At 41.6% G+C, this 17,224-nt stretch overlaps 1 long non-coding RNA gene across 1 annotated transcript; it reads left to right on the top strand.

The window, feature by feature from the left end:
- The first annotated feature begins 180 nt into the window (after nucleotides 1-180).
- Nucleotides 181-16,796, top strand: LOC108580938. The gene is made up of 3 exons (XR_002515591.2): nucleotides 181-4,672; nucleotides 4,772-9,417; nucleotides 15,623-16,796. It is a non-coding gene; the product is annotated as an uncharacterized LOC108580938 (long non-coding RNA).
- Nucleotides 16,797-17,224: the final 428 nt, after the last annotated feature.

Raw genomic sequence — 17,224 nt, 5'->3', positions numbered from 1 at the left:
CTCGGCCCACTGCAACCTCTGCCTCCTGGATTCAAGCAATTCTCCTGCCTCAGTCTCCCGAGTAGCTGGGATTACAGGTATGCGCCACCACACCCAGCTAATTTTGTATTTTTAGTAGAGATGGGCTTTCTCCATGTTGGCCAGGCTGGTCTCGAACTCCTGACCTCAGGTGATCCACCCACCTCTGCCTCCCAAAGTGCTGGGATTACAGGCGTGAGCCACCGTGCCCAGCCAAAAATAATATATATTTAGTTTTTGTGCTTTTGGTGTCATTTTAACAAACTATTGCCTGATCTAAGTTAACAAAGATTATGCCAATGTTTTCTTTAAGGGATTTGTAATTTCAGTTCTTACGTGTAGGTTTAAGATCTATTTTGAGTTCATTTTTTATATGGTGTAAGGAATAGTTCCAACTTTATTCTTTTGCATGTTGATAATGTGTTGACACAACACTATTTGTTTTTTAAAAAATATTATTTCCCTATTGAACTGTTTCTCCACTGATTTCTGAGCCATTTGTTTGTTCCAGTGACTCTCATGTTCTTTAAGGTCCATGATGTCTTAGTTATGTTTGCTTTAAAGTCTGTTTTAACACCTGGAAAAGTTAGTCTTCCCTTATTAAATACTTCTGCACCACCACTCACCCCTATACTCAGAATATTCCTTTTGATTCTCACCTACTTATTATTTGAGATCAGTAGTTTTCAAACTTGCCTTCCCAGAAAACAAATTCAAAGCATAAGGTCCATTGCTTGAATTTCTGCTTATCAATCATTTCCTTCCTCCTTGAATTGTTGTTAATGCTGTATGTATTTTTCTCAATCAACAGTTCTCCTTGAATAGAACAGGTGTTACTTCCACTTAAAGAAGTAAATAAAAGTTTAAAAACAGATACACAGCACAAAGAAGTTAAATTCTGTGACTTGACCAAATTCACTCAACTAGGTAGTGGTAAAGACACTTGAACATCCTAATTTCTGTTAAGTTTGCGGTTGAGAATTTTTCCACTTAAATCTGAATACTTTTGATATAGCAATGTGGATTTTAAGGAAAATTGAAATTTGTATCAATTGATCTAATCCTATATTTTCTCCATAATAGATTTATTATATATCATCCCAAAGATGAACAATTTGATGTTCTTGCCTTGTCAAAGCAGCTGCAACTTAGAAAAGGCCATTAGTGGCTGTGGCCAATTGTGGTTTTAGTTTTAACTGACAAGAAATACTCCCAAGGAGTGAACAGTATGATAACCCACAGTGGTGGGAAGAGATACACCGTTTAGGGAAAGCAATATTTTTATTACTCTCCTAATACACATTATAGTTACTAAAGCTCAACAAATTCTTTGGGGGTGGGGAGATACACCAAATATAGACTGAGAAGACATTAGAGTGAACATGTATTTAGCATCTCCCAAAAAACAAAAGTGAGAAACACTATTTTGGAGAATAATGTTGCATATTTCTCCAGCACTCTGTCCACATAAGCTCTAAAAGGTGTTACATAAATTTATACCATTTGCTGAGAATTCAGCAGTGCAACCTGCTGCCTTTCAAATATACAGCTCCTTCTCCTACCACCAAAAAAACCACCTGTGCACAGTCTAGATCAGCACTTTCCATAGAAATGAAATATGAACCACACATAAAATATTGTATATTTTAAAAATGTAGCCACATTTTTAAACAGAAGCCAGCAAAATTAATTTTAATACATATTGGTTAATCCACTTTATCTAAAATATTACCATTTCAACACACAATGATTATAAAATTTATTAAGGAGCTATTTTACATTCCTTTTTCATACTAAATTTTTGAAACTCTGTGTCCACCTCACACTTCCAGGACATCTCAATTTGGACCAGCCACATTTCCAGCTTTCTGTAGCCACATGTGGTTCGTGGTTGCCATATTGAACAGTGCAGGTGGAGGCCTCAGGAATCTTCTAGGCCAAGGAGCCACAGTAAGAGGGAAGGCAAGGGAGCGAGAGGAGAAAAGATGAAAACTGATAGAGGAAACAAATGGAGGGAGAGGAGGAGAAATGAATGAGAAAATAAGGCAAACGTAAATGAAAGGACAGAAAGAGGGTAAATACTTTCTGAACACTTGCTATGTGCCAGCCATTGAGTGTATTAGGAAATGCTTAGATGCTTCTTGGCTTCTTGGCAACAACCTTTAGCATCTTCTGGGTCCTTAAGTAAGAAAGTCACATTTGAAGTGGGCTACTATTACTAGTGATGTTTCGGTAAGTTAGAAAAGTCCTTCAACACTAAGTCATGGAAAAACATTATCTGGTTGACATGCCTGTAGAATGGAGACTAATCACACTTTTTTTCTAGCACAGAAAGTAAATCACTGAGAAGGCTGTGTTTGAGAGAACAAGAATCCTCAAAGTAAACATAAATGATCCTTTTATTCATTTGTTCAAAAACATGCATTGACTGTCTAGTATGTAGGGGCACACAGCCATGAGATGGGACCCTAACAGAACTTATGGTCTGGCCAGAAAGACAAATATTAATCAAATAATTGTGTAAATATTTATAGTGGCATAGCATGATAAATAACAGGAAGACAAAGTTCAAGGTGCAGTGAGAGCTTATAGAAAGGGAGTCTAGGGGACCTAATCTTGCAGGCTGGGGTGGGGGTGCCAAAGAAGGTTTTCCTGAAGAATTAGAGTTTGAGTCAAGATCTGTAGAATACAAGAGGAATTCACAGAAGAACGAGGAGAAAGGCGAGTCTACACGGCCTTCTCCCTCGTGGGAAGTGGGTGGTCTCCTTTCTGGTGGTGTTGTCCTGGGCCTTCTGTGTCTCACTGCATCCAGGAGGCTCAGCCACTGCATCTTGACTCTAGGAGGAAGGTCTAGGGAAGGGGGACCGTCAGCACTCCGTAGAGGGGCTCAGTAAATATCACTTTCCTTCCCCACAAAATGGAAATCTCACAGCTGCCCCTCTTCTCTCCCGACTCTGAAACAAGTCCTCTGTGGCTTTCTGAGGCCATTATCCCCAGTAATGATAGAAACACAGATGGTTGCCATGCAACCCATCTCAAACCTCATGTTGCAGGCCTCCTTCTACACCTCCCATAGAGAAAGACAAGGGGGAGGCCTAGTGTACAAGCAGCAGGATGGTGAACATTGATGGCTGACTTTTGCAGCGTGCACACCGCCTCAGGGACTGGCCTCATCTGACATGGTGTCTATTTCGCATGTGGCCAGATACTTTAGAGGCAGGCATATGACTAGCTTTGGATCTATTAGAGGTGAGGAAAGGCCTGCTGAGAGATACTTAGCAAGTATTTCTTGCTTTCACAAAGAAGACACTGGAAGATATGATTCTGTTTCTGCCTCTGATGTGATGTCTGGATGCACTGCCTGAAACTGTTAGAGCCATCTTGCAACTATGAGCGGCTTCAGCTTCCAGATAAGGCCAGTGCTGTCTACAGGAAAGAATGAGTTAGGTCCAAGGGTGGAAGGTCAGTGAAGATGGACATTTTGCCCCAACTTCATTCTTCTTCTACTTTGTCTCTAATAAACAGATCCTTTTATACGGAGCCAAGTATTACATGCCCATGTGGTCAGACAGGCTTAGGAGAAACTGTTTCTCACACTTTCTTTTCTCTTTGCAAACACCAAGACATCATCTTGGCACAATACCAGACATCCCCTCAGAGGATTTCTAGGGTGATAACATTTGTAAGGGGATGTGGATAAAAAGGGAGAATGAAGGAGAAAAAGGAAAAGAGAACCCTACCTGTGATTTTAGGGAGTAGGAGGATTGTCCACGCTGAATTTGTAGATAAGGAACAGATATAAATTGGGCATATATAGGTACACTGGACTTTCACACAGACTGTTTATTTTAAGTGTGCATAATCATGGAGCTTCTTCCCCTATTCAAGTAGGGGTAAGAGGCCAGGTCTGCCCTAGGTTTAGATCTAAGGAACTTTGTCTGATCTTCGGAGCAGGCTGGATTGACCTTGGATGTGAAGCACAAAGAAAATAGTAACTGAAATTTTTTCCTTAGGTAACAATGGTCCAGAAAGCAAGAGAAACTCCAAAGCATCAACACCAAAATGGAAATCAAGATAAGAATCCAAAGCAGAAGGTGGCACAAGCAAGGAGGCAGCAGAAGGGGCAGGGCCCAGAGGCCACAGTGTGTGATGGGAGAGACCTTTGGCTGAGCCTGTGAGGAAAGGGCGGAGAAAGGGTCTAACACCAGGTCTCAACTCTAGTTTAATGGATGACATGTGAATTGCTGGCAAAAATGTTAAGTATTAGTATTTTATTAATAGATTTTATATATTCACCAAAAAACTTGGTAATAGTCCCAACACATCTGCCAGTCATATACTTTAAATGCCTCACATAGATGGATGGCAATGAACTGAGCAGACCAAAACTTTCCGTCCCAATTTAACTCAGGCCTGGCATCTGGGTAGGGTCTATATAGAGGATTAGCGCATTATAAACCTATGTTGTTTTTGCCTGTTCCCTCAACTGGAGCCATGCTCTTTACATCCCATCCAACTTTGAAACATGGAGGCCCTTTCCTTTCTCAGACCACCCCAGTCCCAGTGGAACAAGCTGAAGCACTCCAACTCAATGGAACCGCTGCTTTAAACAACTCTCAAGACACTACTCGTAATAAGCCTGGAGGTCTTTGAGGTACTTTATTCCTTTCTCTCAGAGATATTTATATGTGCTCTTTTTACTTTTGCAAACTTTTCTGTAAACATCACTTACTTCTTTTTTACTTTATTTAAGCATTTGAAAATTCATGTTCATGCACATCTTCAGATATTCTCTCTTTGGAGGACCATGAAAAGCCCTGTCATGTTGGTTACCAAGATCACAAGTGGCCTGTAATTATTGAACAGTGATGTTCTTGGCAAGGGCCAAGCCATTAAAAACCAGCTGTCTCATAAAATGCAAGCTCTCTGCCATCCCTGGAAACTTCTTTGAGGATGTCTAAGAAATATTATTATCATTTAAACCTACAGTAGGTTTGGTGTATCTACCAAAGGGAAAGGACTGGGTCTGCCCTCCGGCCATCATGAAACCAACACATACGTTTCCAAACATAAAAGAATGAGAAAAAATTAATGCTTTGTGTATAACATTCTTAGCTTTCCTTTTGGGTGGCTGTTTTTAATTGAATGTTACCATTTGGTTTCTATAATGGGTGAAAGACTAAAGGTAGGGAGTGAGGAGGAAAGAAGAAAAGAAAGAAAAGTGATGTGGTACCAGAACAAAGAGAATATGAAAGGCAAGGCAGAATGGCTGAAGGCTGAAGGATGAGGGATGAAGATAAGTCAGGGTTTCAAGTCTTGGCTTTGATACTCACACTCTGGGCGACTCAGTTACTCAACTCTTTAAGCTTGTTTCCTCAATTGTAAATGGGAATGATACTCAAACCTAACTCACGGGGTTGTTGGGGGGGAACTAATGAAAACCATGCAGGTAAAGCAATTAACTAAATAATTCCTAGCACATAGTGAATGATCAGTAAGTGATCCAGATTATTATCACAATAGCAGTGGTGCCAAGATTAAACAGAATACAATAAAATCAATGCTATGTTCATTCTATTCATTTCATTCCTGCAATACTACATGTTGATTTTGTCTCTCTGGTGTTCATAGAGAGATATGGTAGTAGAAATTGGGTGGATAGAAAAGTGCATTCAGGAAGCGCTGTGTTTCAACCACGTTCTCAAAAAATTCGTATGTTGAAATCCGTATCCCTGTGTGATGGTGTTATGAGGTGGGACTTTTAGGAGGTGATTAGGTCATGAGAGTGGAGCCCTCATCAATAGGATGAGTGTCCAAATAAAAGAGACCCCAGAGAGCTCCCTCATCCTTTCCACCATGTGAGGACACAGTGAGAAGACAGCCAACAATGGATCAGTAAGCAGGACCCGACCAGACACCAAATTTGTCAGCACTTTGACCTTGGACTTTCCAGCTTCCAGAATGGTGAGAAATACATGTCTGTGGTTTATAACTCACTTGATCTATGGTAGTTTTTATAGCAGCCTGAATAGACTAAGACAAAGAACAAACTCACAAGGTCATGCAACAAGTGCCATGGGAGCCACACCACACCTTCCAGGAATAGACCATGGCAAAAGGATAATTGTAAGAACATATCTCTTGGCAATCACTTTTCCAGAATATTTAATTCGAGCTGTCATCCTCCCTTCTGTGAAATAGAAGTAAAAGTAATTCACAGACTTGTTTTCCATTTGACAAATCTCCATCTCTAACAGCATCACCTCTCTCAATCTCCATCTCATCCCTCTCAACAGCTGGGACCAATTGGGGTCCAGGGTCACTATTCTGGAGGTAGGGTTCTTTAGTGTGTGCAGTTCCTGAGTTGCTGCTTGGCTGCATTTTATCCTCCCTTCAGGAGATGGAATTGCAGCACACACACCCCATCCAGATGAACTTCCATTGCCCCTGACCTTGGCTACCCCCTGTCTTGTGGGAAACTGTCTGAACAGAGCTAGAATAGGAAAGGATGGGGAGGGGTGAGAAAGCTAAAAGAGAATCTTGATCCTTTTCCAGGAACCCTGCAATTTTCAAGCAAGGGCAAATTCTGAGTATGTTTTATTCAGATATCAACAATTGTAGCAGTGACTTCCTGGCCTTTGAGAATGAGCTCTCACTCTTCTTTCTATAAAATAAAAGTGATTTACAAACTTGTTTTCCATTTGACAATATTGTATTGTCTCAGCTAAGGAAAAGCAGTTTACAGTACCTCACTCAGCAAGTCTCAGAACCATGAGCCTACCTGAGTGTGAACATCCTGTTTAAGTTAACCAAAGCAATTGGTATCTTCTGTTTGAGTTACCTACAGACATTCTCACTCTTCTTTTCAAGGTGGGTTTTTTTTTTTTTTCTGGCAGCACTAGTTATCTATTGAGAAACAAAATGAATAGAGATAAGCTAGATTCAGCTGAGTGCTGGGAAGGTGGCATGCCAACAGTCCATAAGCGCTGCTCAGTTAGACTTCGATTCACATATCCACACCCAAGTATGTGTAGAACGGGATCCACAAAGATGCTTTTATCAAATTCTACCATAAGAGAGAGTAGCATACTCATCATCTTTACAGAATAAAGTAAAATATGTTTCTGTGTATTATAAAAATGCTGTATAGTATATATAAACATGTTTCAAATATTGCAATATATACTGAAATACATTTTAGAATATACCTAGAATGTAAGCTTCATGAGCCACGAATGTGTCCATTTGTTTATAGTAGGTGTTCAACAAATGCTTATTGAACGACAGCATAAACATATAATACATTATCTCATTTGATCCTCAAGGCAATCCTATGACTTAGGAATGAGGAGTAATACTGCTGCCAGCATGCTGTGGCTAAAGGACTTCAAGTGGCTTGGCCAAGGTCACCTAGCTGATGAGCAGCAGAGTCAGACTGAAGTCTAGGTTACATGACTTCTCATTCCATGCTTTATTGTAAATAGATCTAACTTCTAGCACGTGAAGAAAACAAACTGCTTGTTTTCTTCTTCACCAAATAATGTCACTGAGCTAACTTCATTTCACCATCTGTACCTTATTTTTTTGAGCCAAGTTTATTCAGAGCCTGGGATTGAAAGAATTACTATCCAATTCTTTAGGCCGTTTTCATTCTTCTCTGCTTCTGAGCCAATTCAGAGCCCTTTAGGATCCCCTACCACTTTCCCCTTCATCCTTCCACTTTCTTCTTTCCTCTTCTTTGTTTTTGTCTGTCTGTCTTCCCTTTTCCTCTACCAACTGAAGCAATTACTAAACAAAAGACAATAAATACACTCTCCTTGCTGTAGAACAGTGAAGTACCCTTTAGAATCCTTTCTCCTGCTTCAAGCCCTTCATGTATCTTCCTAGTAAGCAACACTGAAAAGAGATGAAAGGCAAAAGTTCCATTTATAGAAACGGAGGTAAAGCTTAGCTAATACAGCAGCTGCTACAAACACAACAGACGTGTACACGCACATGCGCACACACATACACACACACACACACACACACACACACACACACATCCTCTTTAATCCTTTAAACGCTTTGATCTTGGGAGAGAGGTTTGGATTTTGAGCAAATCTTCAGCCTTCCATTTCTTTCTTCTTTCCACCAAATATGAGGAACACTGGATAATGTGTCCAGGCAGTGGCTTTTTAATTAACCACTGGTTATTTTACAAAAATAAAAATAAAAAAGAAGCAGCCCATGTCATATGTCCACATACCCACTCAGAAGATAAAGAGCCAATGGACAAGATTGAGGATTTTCTTGAAAACAATTTTTTATTTTAGGGGAGAGCATCAATGTCTCTAAAAATCATGGTGTTCGTGGCTATGAATGTCCACTTAGTATTTAGCTTGTTCAGTTTCTTCCTTCCAGATCCTCCTGGCCAAATTTATTGCCCATGGCTGAAGAAAGGATTTTTTTTCCCCATGAAACTTGTTTTGGCTTGAAGTAAAGTTCAAATAATATTTACCAAGATTATTAAAAAACTCTAAAACTTTTTTCTTCTTCAGCATTCAGAGATGGAATGTCAGAGAGTGTTGACATTAATTTTTAAATTAATATTTTTGGAAGAATTTTCTTTAATAAAAGATCAAATGATTCCCACAATGCTGGAAACAGGCCACTGATTAGTATCAATGCTTGTCAATGACAAAGTTCAGAACTGCATGCAAGCTCGCTGGTGGGTTTGCACTCAATGGAAATACAAATTATCTTCTTAAGGAGAATTTTTGGATTTTCATTCTAGCTCATCTTCGGCTCTAGGGCTGAAGTGCTGACCTCAAAAACATCTTTGCTGCTAGCAGAGGAAAGATCGTTTCTTTACTGAAACTTATAGTCCACATAAATTCTCTACTGCCATATGCCAAAGTATTCTGTAACTGCCTCCAGGCGATTAGAAAAAGCTACAAAATTAGAGACAGCCTTGACCTTTCCAATCTTTCCTTGTTTCAACATCTAGCTAAGGCAGAGGGCAGAAAAGAAGAGCAGGAGCTTCGTTCAAAAAGACGTGATTTATGGTTGAAGCTCTACTACTCAACGGTGTGGCCCAATTAATTTAATAATACGTCCCTCTCAGAGTGATTGTATTGGTATTTCTCCATGAAACTTACCCTCTTCTAAAATATTCTGTTACATTATTTGTATATTTAATTTGGTTAATTGTCTGTACACCTTCTCCCCTATTCTTCGCAATGTAAGCACCATGTCAAGTACAGGTGGCTGGTGCCCACAGTCCCAGCGACTCAGGAGGCTAGGAGTTCAAGGCAAGCCTGGTCAACATAGTAAGATCCTGTCTCTTGAAAACAAAGTAAACAACAAAAAAGAATTCCATATGGGAATTACTCACTGCTGTATCCTACCCTACAAATAGTAAGTACACAGCCACCATTTACTGAATGTTGAATAGATGAAACTGAAGCCTTCAGCACAGGGCTGGTGTGTGACACCTCCTCTGAGCATACCAGTGACCAGTGACCTCACTCCTGTCGTTGTGAGGTACATAAATTAGACGGAGACCTTCTAAAGGACTTGTTTTTTCTCTGCCTCCCTCGCTGTCCTGTTTTGTCACAGTAAACTTGATGAAGAACTTTGCTTTCTCTTCCTTCTCTCCTTAATAGTCACATCTCCTGCAGCTAGTCACTCCGCCAAAGGTTCTGAGTCAGGATCGAGCCATCCTGGGAAAAGGGTGAGCTAAACGGATAGCTTGCCAAGCCAAGTGGCCTGCACTGACCTGAGTTCCCCTCTCTTTACTTTGTATTTAGTTTTTTTCCTCTCTAAAAAGCAATATTCTCAGTTTCTCATGATTAAATAAGGAGTTTCCTTTGTCATTCCTAAAGCTTGGTCCTGTGTCTAGGTACAGAGAGCATCTGCCTTGACTGGTTTGAGACATTAGCCTCTATCACACAACAAGCAGCCAGGGACACTGATTCTCCAAGTGACCAGGCTCCAGGAGTGCCCATAAATTTTAATACCCCAGGCACGAGACCAGATAGCGCCTATGTTTACCAGAGTAGAGCTGGGGTGACTATGAATGGAAACAAAGCAAACCATCAGAGGACATATGGTTCTCAAATATTCACAAGTCCCGAAGGTCAAAATCTTTTCTTCATTCCTGAAATCAGCTTTTTTCTTTTTTAATTCTAAAGACCCAAACTTTATCTCATAGTGGGAGAAACCAGAGGCCTATCTTGCTTCTCTCTTTTCAAGATGATCATAAGCTTTGGAGATCGCCAGATCTAGGCTGGAATCTGACTGTCTACTGGTAGACCTTGTGAAAAGTAGTTTCCTCATGTACAATGAGATAGCAATGCCTATCTCGTAGGATTATTATGACAATTTCATGACTTCATGCTTGTAATGCACCTGGCACAATGCCTGGTACACATTAAACATTCAGTAACTGTTAATTTGCTTCTTCCATTCTTACTTACCTGGACTGGCTCTCTCATTAATTATGTAAACCTGAATAACTTATTTAATTTCCCCAAGTCTCAGGATCCTCAGTTCTCAAATGGGATAATTCTTACCTCATAGGTGACAGGTAATGAGAAAATATTACTGTGCCAGCTACAAAGTCAAGAACATCTCAGATCCTCAATAACGAGTGGCTGAACTTACCATTACTCACCATTTATTAACCACCCATTTTATGTCACAACCACAGAATTCACCCTTTTGGCACTTTAAATATATGACCTTGTTATTTAATCTTCAAAACAACCCTCCCTGAGAGGTAGGTATGTTTATATTTATATGAAAAATGAGAAAACAGAGACCCAAAAAGTTAAATGACCTGGTCAGGATTACACAAATAGTGTCACCTCTGGCATTGGAACTTACATCTCCCTGGCTTCAAAGTCTGTGTTCTTCTCTATGAGTGTGCTATAGTGACTATATAGATTATAAATGAGCAGTATCATCATCATCTTTATTATCTGTCCTTTCTCTCCATCCATCCTTTCCTAAATTAGACCTACTCCATCCAACCCATCTCTTCCCCGTGTTCAACCACATTACCCAAGTAGTCTGTGCTCTAATGGCTCACAGGTCCTAGAACACCAAGTCCTCGTGAGTTTGAGGCTAGAGCACAGGACATAGGTTGCATTGCAACTGTTTTCCTCTTAGCTTTCCATCTTCCTTGTGAATACACTTTCTGTACAGCTTTGGAATACGTAATAGCAGAAGAACATTCAGAAGCCAAATAGTCATCTTCTAAATGCCTACAGAATGGTCAAGAAATGCAGACACCTGCAAAAATCTGCAGCAGGTAAAAGGAATATAAGTAAACTTATAGCAAACTGCACTCATAGAGGAAAGTATCAGCTGGAGGGAGAAGGGAGATAAATGACAGAATAAAAAATACCCACGGTTGGCCAGGAGAGTCAGGGTAATGCTGCTAGGGAGCAGCGGGGTGTGGCACATAGTAGGTACTCAGTAAAAAGAGTTGAACACATGGAAGTACAAACCATTTTCATTAGATTAATTAATGAGCTCTGATTTTTTAAACTGTATATATAATCCTGAAGCCCATGGTATGATGGTCAGAGGTCAGATCCTGGGTGTGCCCCACCTTGAACTCTCCCTATTCAGACATTATCAGCCTTTCCCTGAGTCCTCAAAGTTAACAGGCAGTGGCTCCTCTGGCCATGATCCCACTGTTGAAGGGACCTCAGAAATCATTTATCTTCGTGTTTGGCATCCTGGTCTGTTTGCTCCAGAGTTTCTAGGTCAAAAGTGCTGCATAAGATCTAGAAAGAGGGGAAGGAAGTAATCACCATCCCAGAGAGGGAGGCTGGCTGCCAGAACCTTCACTTGGCTCTAGCTCCACCCCGGTCATTAAGCCATGTCAGCCTCTTTACCCCGTTCCCACCTGCAGGCTCTGGCACACTGTTCCAGGTGCTGCATTTTGTCTTGGCAAGAGGCACATATGAGGCTTCTTGGCTGAGGTACTTGTCTTGGTTTCAAGACATCCCTGCTGCTGGTTCCTGCTGTCTTCTTCCTGACCCTCTCTCCCCACTCCATTTAGCCTTCACCTCATGAACCCAGAGTTTCCTGGCTTCTGCCTAAGTCCTGGCTCCAAGTTCTATCATGCTTGCCAAATTCTGGGCACTTCCGAATCCAGCCAAGTGCCTTGTCTGGCCCTGAGCTTTCCTCCCAGGCTTCCCCTGGCTCTTCTAGTCTTGATTCTCAATCTCTGACTCATTACCTCTCAGTCCTTGATAGCTCTGGTTTAATACCCACTCACCAAGCAGCCAAGAGCTTGCATATGCCCTGCAGTGATATTTTGTAAGAAATCTAGCATCATGACCTTTCTGATTATACTTAGGATTAGCCTAAAGGTGATGCTAAGAGTTTTTGTTGTGGTTAAAAGGAAAAAAAAAAAAAAAGGCAGGGGAAGCAGATCCTCAGACCTTGAGGTCTTTCTAGGGAAAGCCTTCCCATCATCTCTCCTCCCCTTCCTTCCTCTTAAAGAAACTGTCATTTTAGAGCAACCAGGCGTAAGAATTTAGGACAAAATCCATTGGCACCATCTTTCAGGCCTCCACACTGCATCACCACGACCTCCGCAATCACCATCAATAATTTCAATGTTTTTAATGTGACTTTTATTCACTCTCCTGATACATATTTACTAATTCTTTTATTCATTTAACATAGATTCTTGATGTTTCAAAATATGTAACTCATGGCATAAAATCATTTGTTTAAAAAGAACATTTCATTGACGAACAACAGAAATTGTTACTGAACTAATGCTTGATTGAAATTGGGAAATACTAATATCCAGATATATGAGCACTTCCGAAATGCGACACAGGCATTCCACCTAACAGAGTGAAAAGCGCACTGTATATTCCATGCCAGGACACAGCTTAGTTGTAGGGAAGTGCTTCCCAAACGTTTTAACGTCCCGAAACACCTAGAAAATGGCAATATTATGAAGTATATTGGAGTAAATATAGAAGGCTACTTGCAGCAGGACATAATTGCCAAAGCATTCAGCTTCTCCAAACCCTGGCCAGACACCTCAAGGGCTGAGGGTGTCAATATCTCAGCACATCTGTAACCCATTTGTGGCCCATCAGAGGCTTATGTCACACTGGTAAGCTCCGACTGACCATAATCGCCTTTCATTCAAATAGTTTGAGTCCCTACAAATATTTTGAGTGACTGTGACAGCCACTGTTCTAGGAACTTGGGATGCATCAGTAAGCAAACCAGAGAAAGATCCCTGCCCCCATGAGCTTTTAATCTAATGGGAGGAAACATCATAAACATGTGTTAAGCACAATAAACAAGTAGGTGCTGTGGCCGTTAGAAGGGATAGTGTTACGGAACAAAGACTCAGAATGGGGCAAGGGGATTGGAAGTGGGGAGGACAGGGCAGATTTGTTGCTGGATTAAATAGGATGCTCACGGTAGGCCTCATTGAGAAAGTGATCAAAGACTTAAAGAGGGTGAGGATATTAGCCAACTGGACATCTGAAGCAAGAGCAATCTCCGCAGTGGGAACGGACAAAGCAAAGATGCTGAGGTGGGAAGAGTGTGCAGGGGACCCAGAAACAGCGAGGAAGCCAGGCTCGCGGGAGATAAGAGTGTGGCAGGGAGAAGCAGTGCCCAGGTCACGGAGGCAACAAAAGGCCTCCGCTTTCTGATGAAAAGTATTCTCGGTCTCACGCAGCAGATCCCAAAAAGGCAGGCTCCGGGCTACCCCCTCCCTGCTGTCATTCCTGTTAGGACACTAGAAGAAACTATGGAATGGGTGATTTGTTTGTAATAAAAGAGGGGCAAGAAGGAAAGCAGCAAAGCATGAAGGACTTAGAAACTGGGACCATCTTACCTAGCCAAATGCATATATTAAAGTCATTTTATGGTGGAGGTTGCCTGACTCCAGGCATCAAGGAGGAGGTGGCTGTTACCCTCACCCACTCTGTGATGAGGTTGACTCATCCACTAATAATGCCCCACCCAACCCTGTGATGGACCGTCTCGGGTCCCTGAGGTGCCGGGTCCACTGGATAAGGGGACTCCTGGCATGGCAGGAGCAGGTGGACAGTTATATCACGTACAGAAGGGAACAGGAACCAAGGCTGAGGTATCCCGACAGAACTGGGAGGAAATCCCATGCAGCAAGCTACTATTTCTGAGCTTCTGCTCCCTGAGCCTAAGCTTCATGTTCTTCAGTAGAAGGACACATGCCTTCAGAATTATGACTGGAAGTCAGTGGTTTACTTTATTGAAAGGTGAAAATGAACTTCACCATACTTTTCTGCTGTTGACTCTAGTGTTCTGTCCTAAGAACAGGAACAATTCTCCAGCTCAGTGTTCAGCCACCCAGAGTCATAGTTCTCTCGTCCTTAAGGAAAGAGAGAGTGTTGAAAAAGGGGGGACGGGGCACAGGAGATTTCCTCCCCAGTGGGTAACCAAGTGTTAGATCATGAAATCGGGTCAGGTTTCTGTCACTCGATTCAGAGGAGCCAAACGTCTCTGAGCAGCAAGTCATCACAAGAATGCAACGTTCATTTCTGCCCCGGGCCTGGTGTCTCCCTGTCGGCAGCCTCTAGGAAGGAGGCACGATGCTTACAGCATTTATATTTTCCATGCTGTGGTGAGTTTGGAAACTTCACCCAGCTCAAGACAGAATAAATTTACTCCAGCACAAATCTCTTGATCATTTCTCCTTCAAATGTGGGAAAACAGCACTGAGAAGGTGGAAAGTGTGGAGCACATCATAAATCTAGGGACACAGGAACTCAGAAAGCTGCATGAGGCACATAAAGGAAGCACTGTGCTTTAATATTATTTTCTGTTTAAAATCGACATGTGTGGTTTCGGACAAAGGCCTTTTAGTGTGGAGGAGAGAAGGTTCAGTGTTTCTCCTTTTGAAAAGCAGAGGAGTGTCTGGGAGAGACAGTGAAGAGATGTGCTCTGGGGTAGATTCTGAAGGAAACTAAAAATAAAACGACAGTACTTTCGAATAACTGCCCTTAGGAAATACAACCACGTAGCCGGCTTCCCAGGATGTGAGCATGTGTCTTCGCGTGCCAGTGATTTCTGTCTCAGTGTGTTACATTTGAATGGGAACAGGTGTTTATTGATGAAACCCCCAAGTTCAGTCCACGAAGCAGAGATTAACTATCACTGAAAATGTCCCTCTCCCTGTAGATCCCTCTCTTCAGCATAGGAGAGAAGAACAGAGCCCCGCATTTTCTTTGAAATGTTTGTCTTTGAATATTTTGTTATGCAAAGGTCCAGAGGTGTGGTGGATCAGAGCCAGACTGCCCCAAATTGCCTGGGTTTTAATACTTACTCGGCTGCATATGGTAGCACCTGTGCAGTCTTAAGGAAGTGGATTAATTTCACTATGCCTCAGTTTTCTCCTCTGTAAAATGAAGTTGAGTAGAATGCCTACCTCTTTGGGTTCCTGCTGGGATTAAATTAGTTAATATGTGAAAAACACTTAGCATCTCCGGACTCATAGGGCTATATCATGTTTGCTACTCTTATCCAATTCATTCTCTTCGGTAGCCTGGCCTTGAACACTAATCCTAGCATCTTGGCTTTCTATTTTCAGAAAAGGAGGAGCAACGTTCTCAACAAACCTCAGCACAATGATAAAAATGGACATAGTTTGAATCTTCTTCGTCCTCACTGGAATCTACTTATTTCTCAACTCTGGTGGCCACTTTGGGTTTTGCCCCTCAGCCTCCATCATCTCTCCTTTTGGTCATAGCACCCTGATTTTGTTTTGGGGAACTCCCCTCTGCTCTTGGATATCTACTGCTCAGGCTCCCCTTCAGTGGGCCCAGTTCTAGACAACCCCCAGGAAGTCCCAACCTCTCACCAGTGGAAGGGTGGGCCTGTGAGCCAAGTTTGGCTGATCATATTCTCTCTCACTGGAATTTGTATCTTGAGCAGAAGGGATCAAAGACTGGGGGGAATACTGACAGTATTTTTGTCAGGCTGCAGTGCCCCAAGGAGCGTGTGCCTAAGTTCCCACTGTCCTGACACCCAGAGCCGCCCCTGTTCTTAGCCCATCCGGGACTCCCATCTTTAGCGTTTCCATTGAGTCCCACAGATCCTTTTAATAAATTTCTTTCCCCTGTGTTAGTCAGAGTGTGTCTCTTTTGTCACAACCAAAGACCCTAACTGATGTAACTCGTTTCCTTATTTAGATTATCGTGGTCTTTAAGCATTTGCATTAATATAATTCTGCACACACACCAACAAACACAGTTTGTTGTTGGTGATGATGATTGGGAGTTCTAAGTAGCTGGAAAACAAGCTACAAATAAATAAATACTCCTGTTTCTTTTAGCCATGCACAGATTTTTCATTCCTTTTTATTTTTTATTGACCTATACTAATTTTACATATTTATGGGGCACATAGTGATGTTTGGACATATATAATGTATAGTGAGCAGATCAGGGTAATTATCATATGCATCACCTCAAACAATTATCATTTCTTTGTGTTGGGAACATTCCATTTTCTTCTAGGTATTTGAAGGCATATATTACTGTTAACTACAGTCATCTTACAGTGATATAGAATCCTAGAACTTATTCCTCCTATCTAGCTGTAATTTTGTATCTTTTAACAAATCTCTCCCCATCTCCTCCCCTCCCTCAAGGCCTTTCCAGCCTCTAGATTCCTCTCTCTGTTCTACTGTGTACTTCTGTTAGATTAACTTTTTTTTTTTTGAGGTGGAGTCTTTCTCTGTCATCCATGCTGGAGTGCAGTGGCAATCTCAGCTCACTGCAACCTCTACCTCCCAGGTTCAAGTGATTCTCTTGCCTCAGCCTCCCGAGTAGCTGGGATTACAGGCACGTGCCACCATACCTGGATAATTTTGTATTTTTAGTAGAGATGGGGTTTCACCATGTTGGCCAGGCTGGTCTTGAATTCCTGACCTCAAGTGATCCACCTGCCTAGGCCTCCCAAAGTGCTGGAATTACAGATATGAGTCACTGTGCCCGCCCTGAGATTAACTTTTTTAGCTCCTGCATATGAGTGAGAGCATGTGATGTTTAACTTTCTGTTCCTAGCTTATTCCACTAAATATAATGTCCTCCAGTTCCATCCATGATGCCATGAATGACAATATTTCATTCTTTTATATGGCTGAATAGTACTCCATTGTGGATATACCATATTATCTTTATCTGTTCAT

This window comes from Papio anubis, chromosome 9 (assembly GCF_008728515.1).
Source record: "Papio anubis isolate 15944 chromosome 9, Panubis1.0, whole genome shotgun sequence".
Classification (NCBI taxonomy): Eukaryota; Metazoa; Chordata; class Mammalia; order Primates; family Cercopithecidae; genus Papio; species Papio anubis.
The sequence above is the reverse complement of the archived record's forward strand: the minus strand, read 5'-3'. Positions and strand labels throughout refer to the sequence as shown.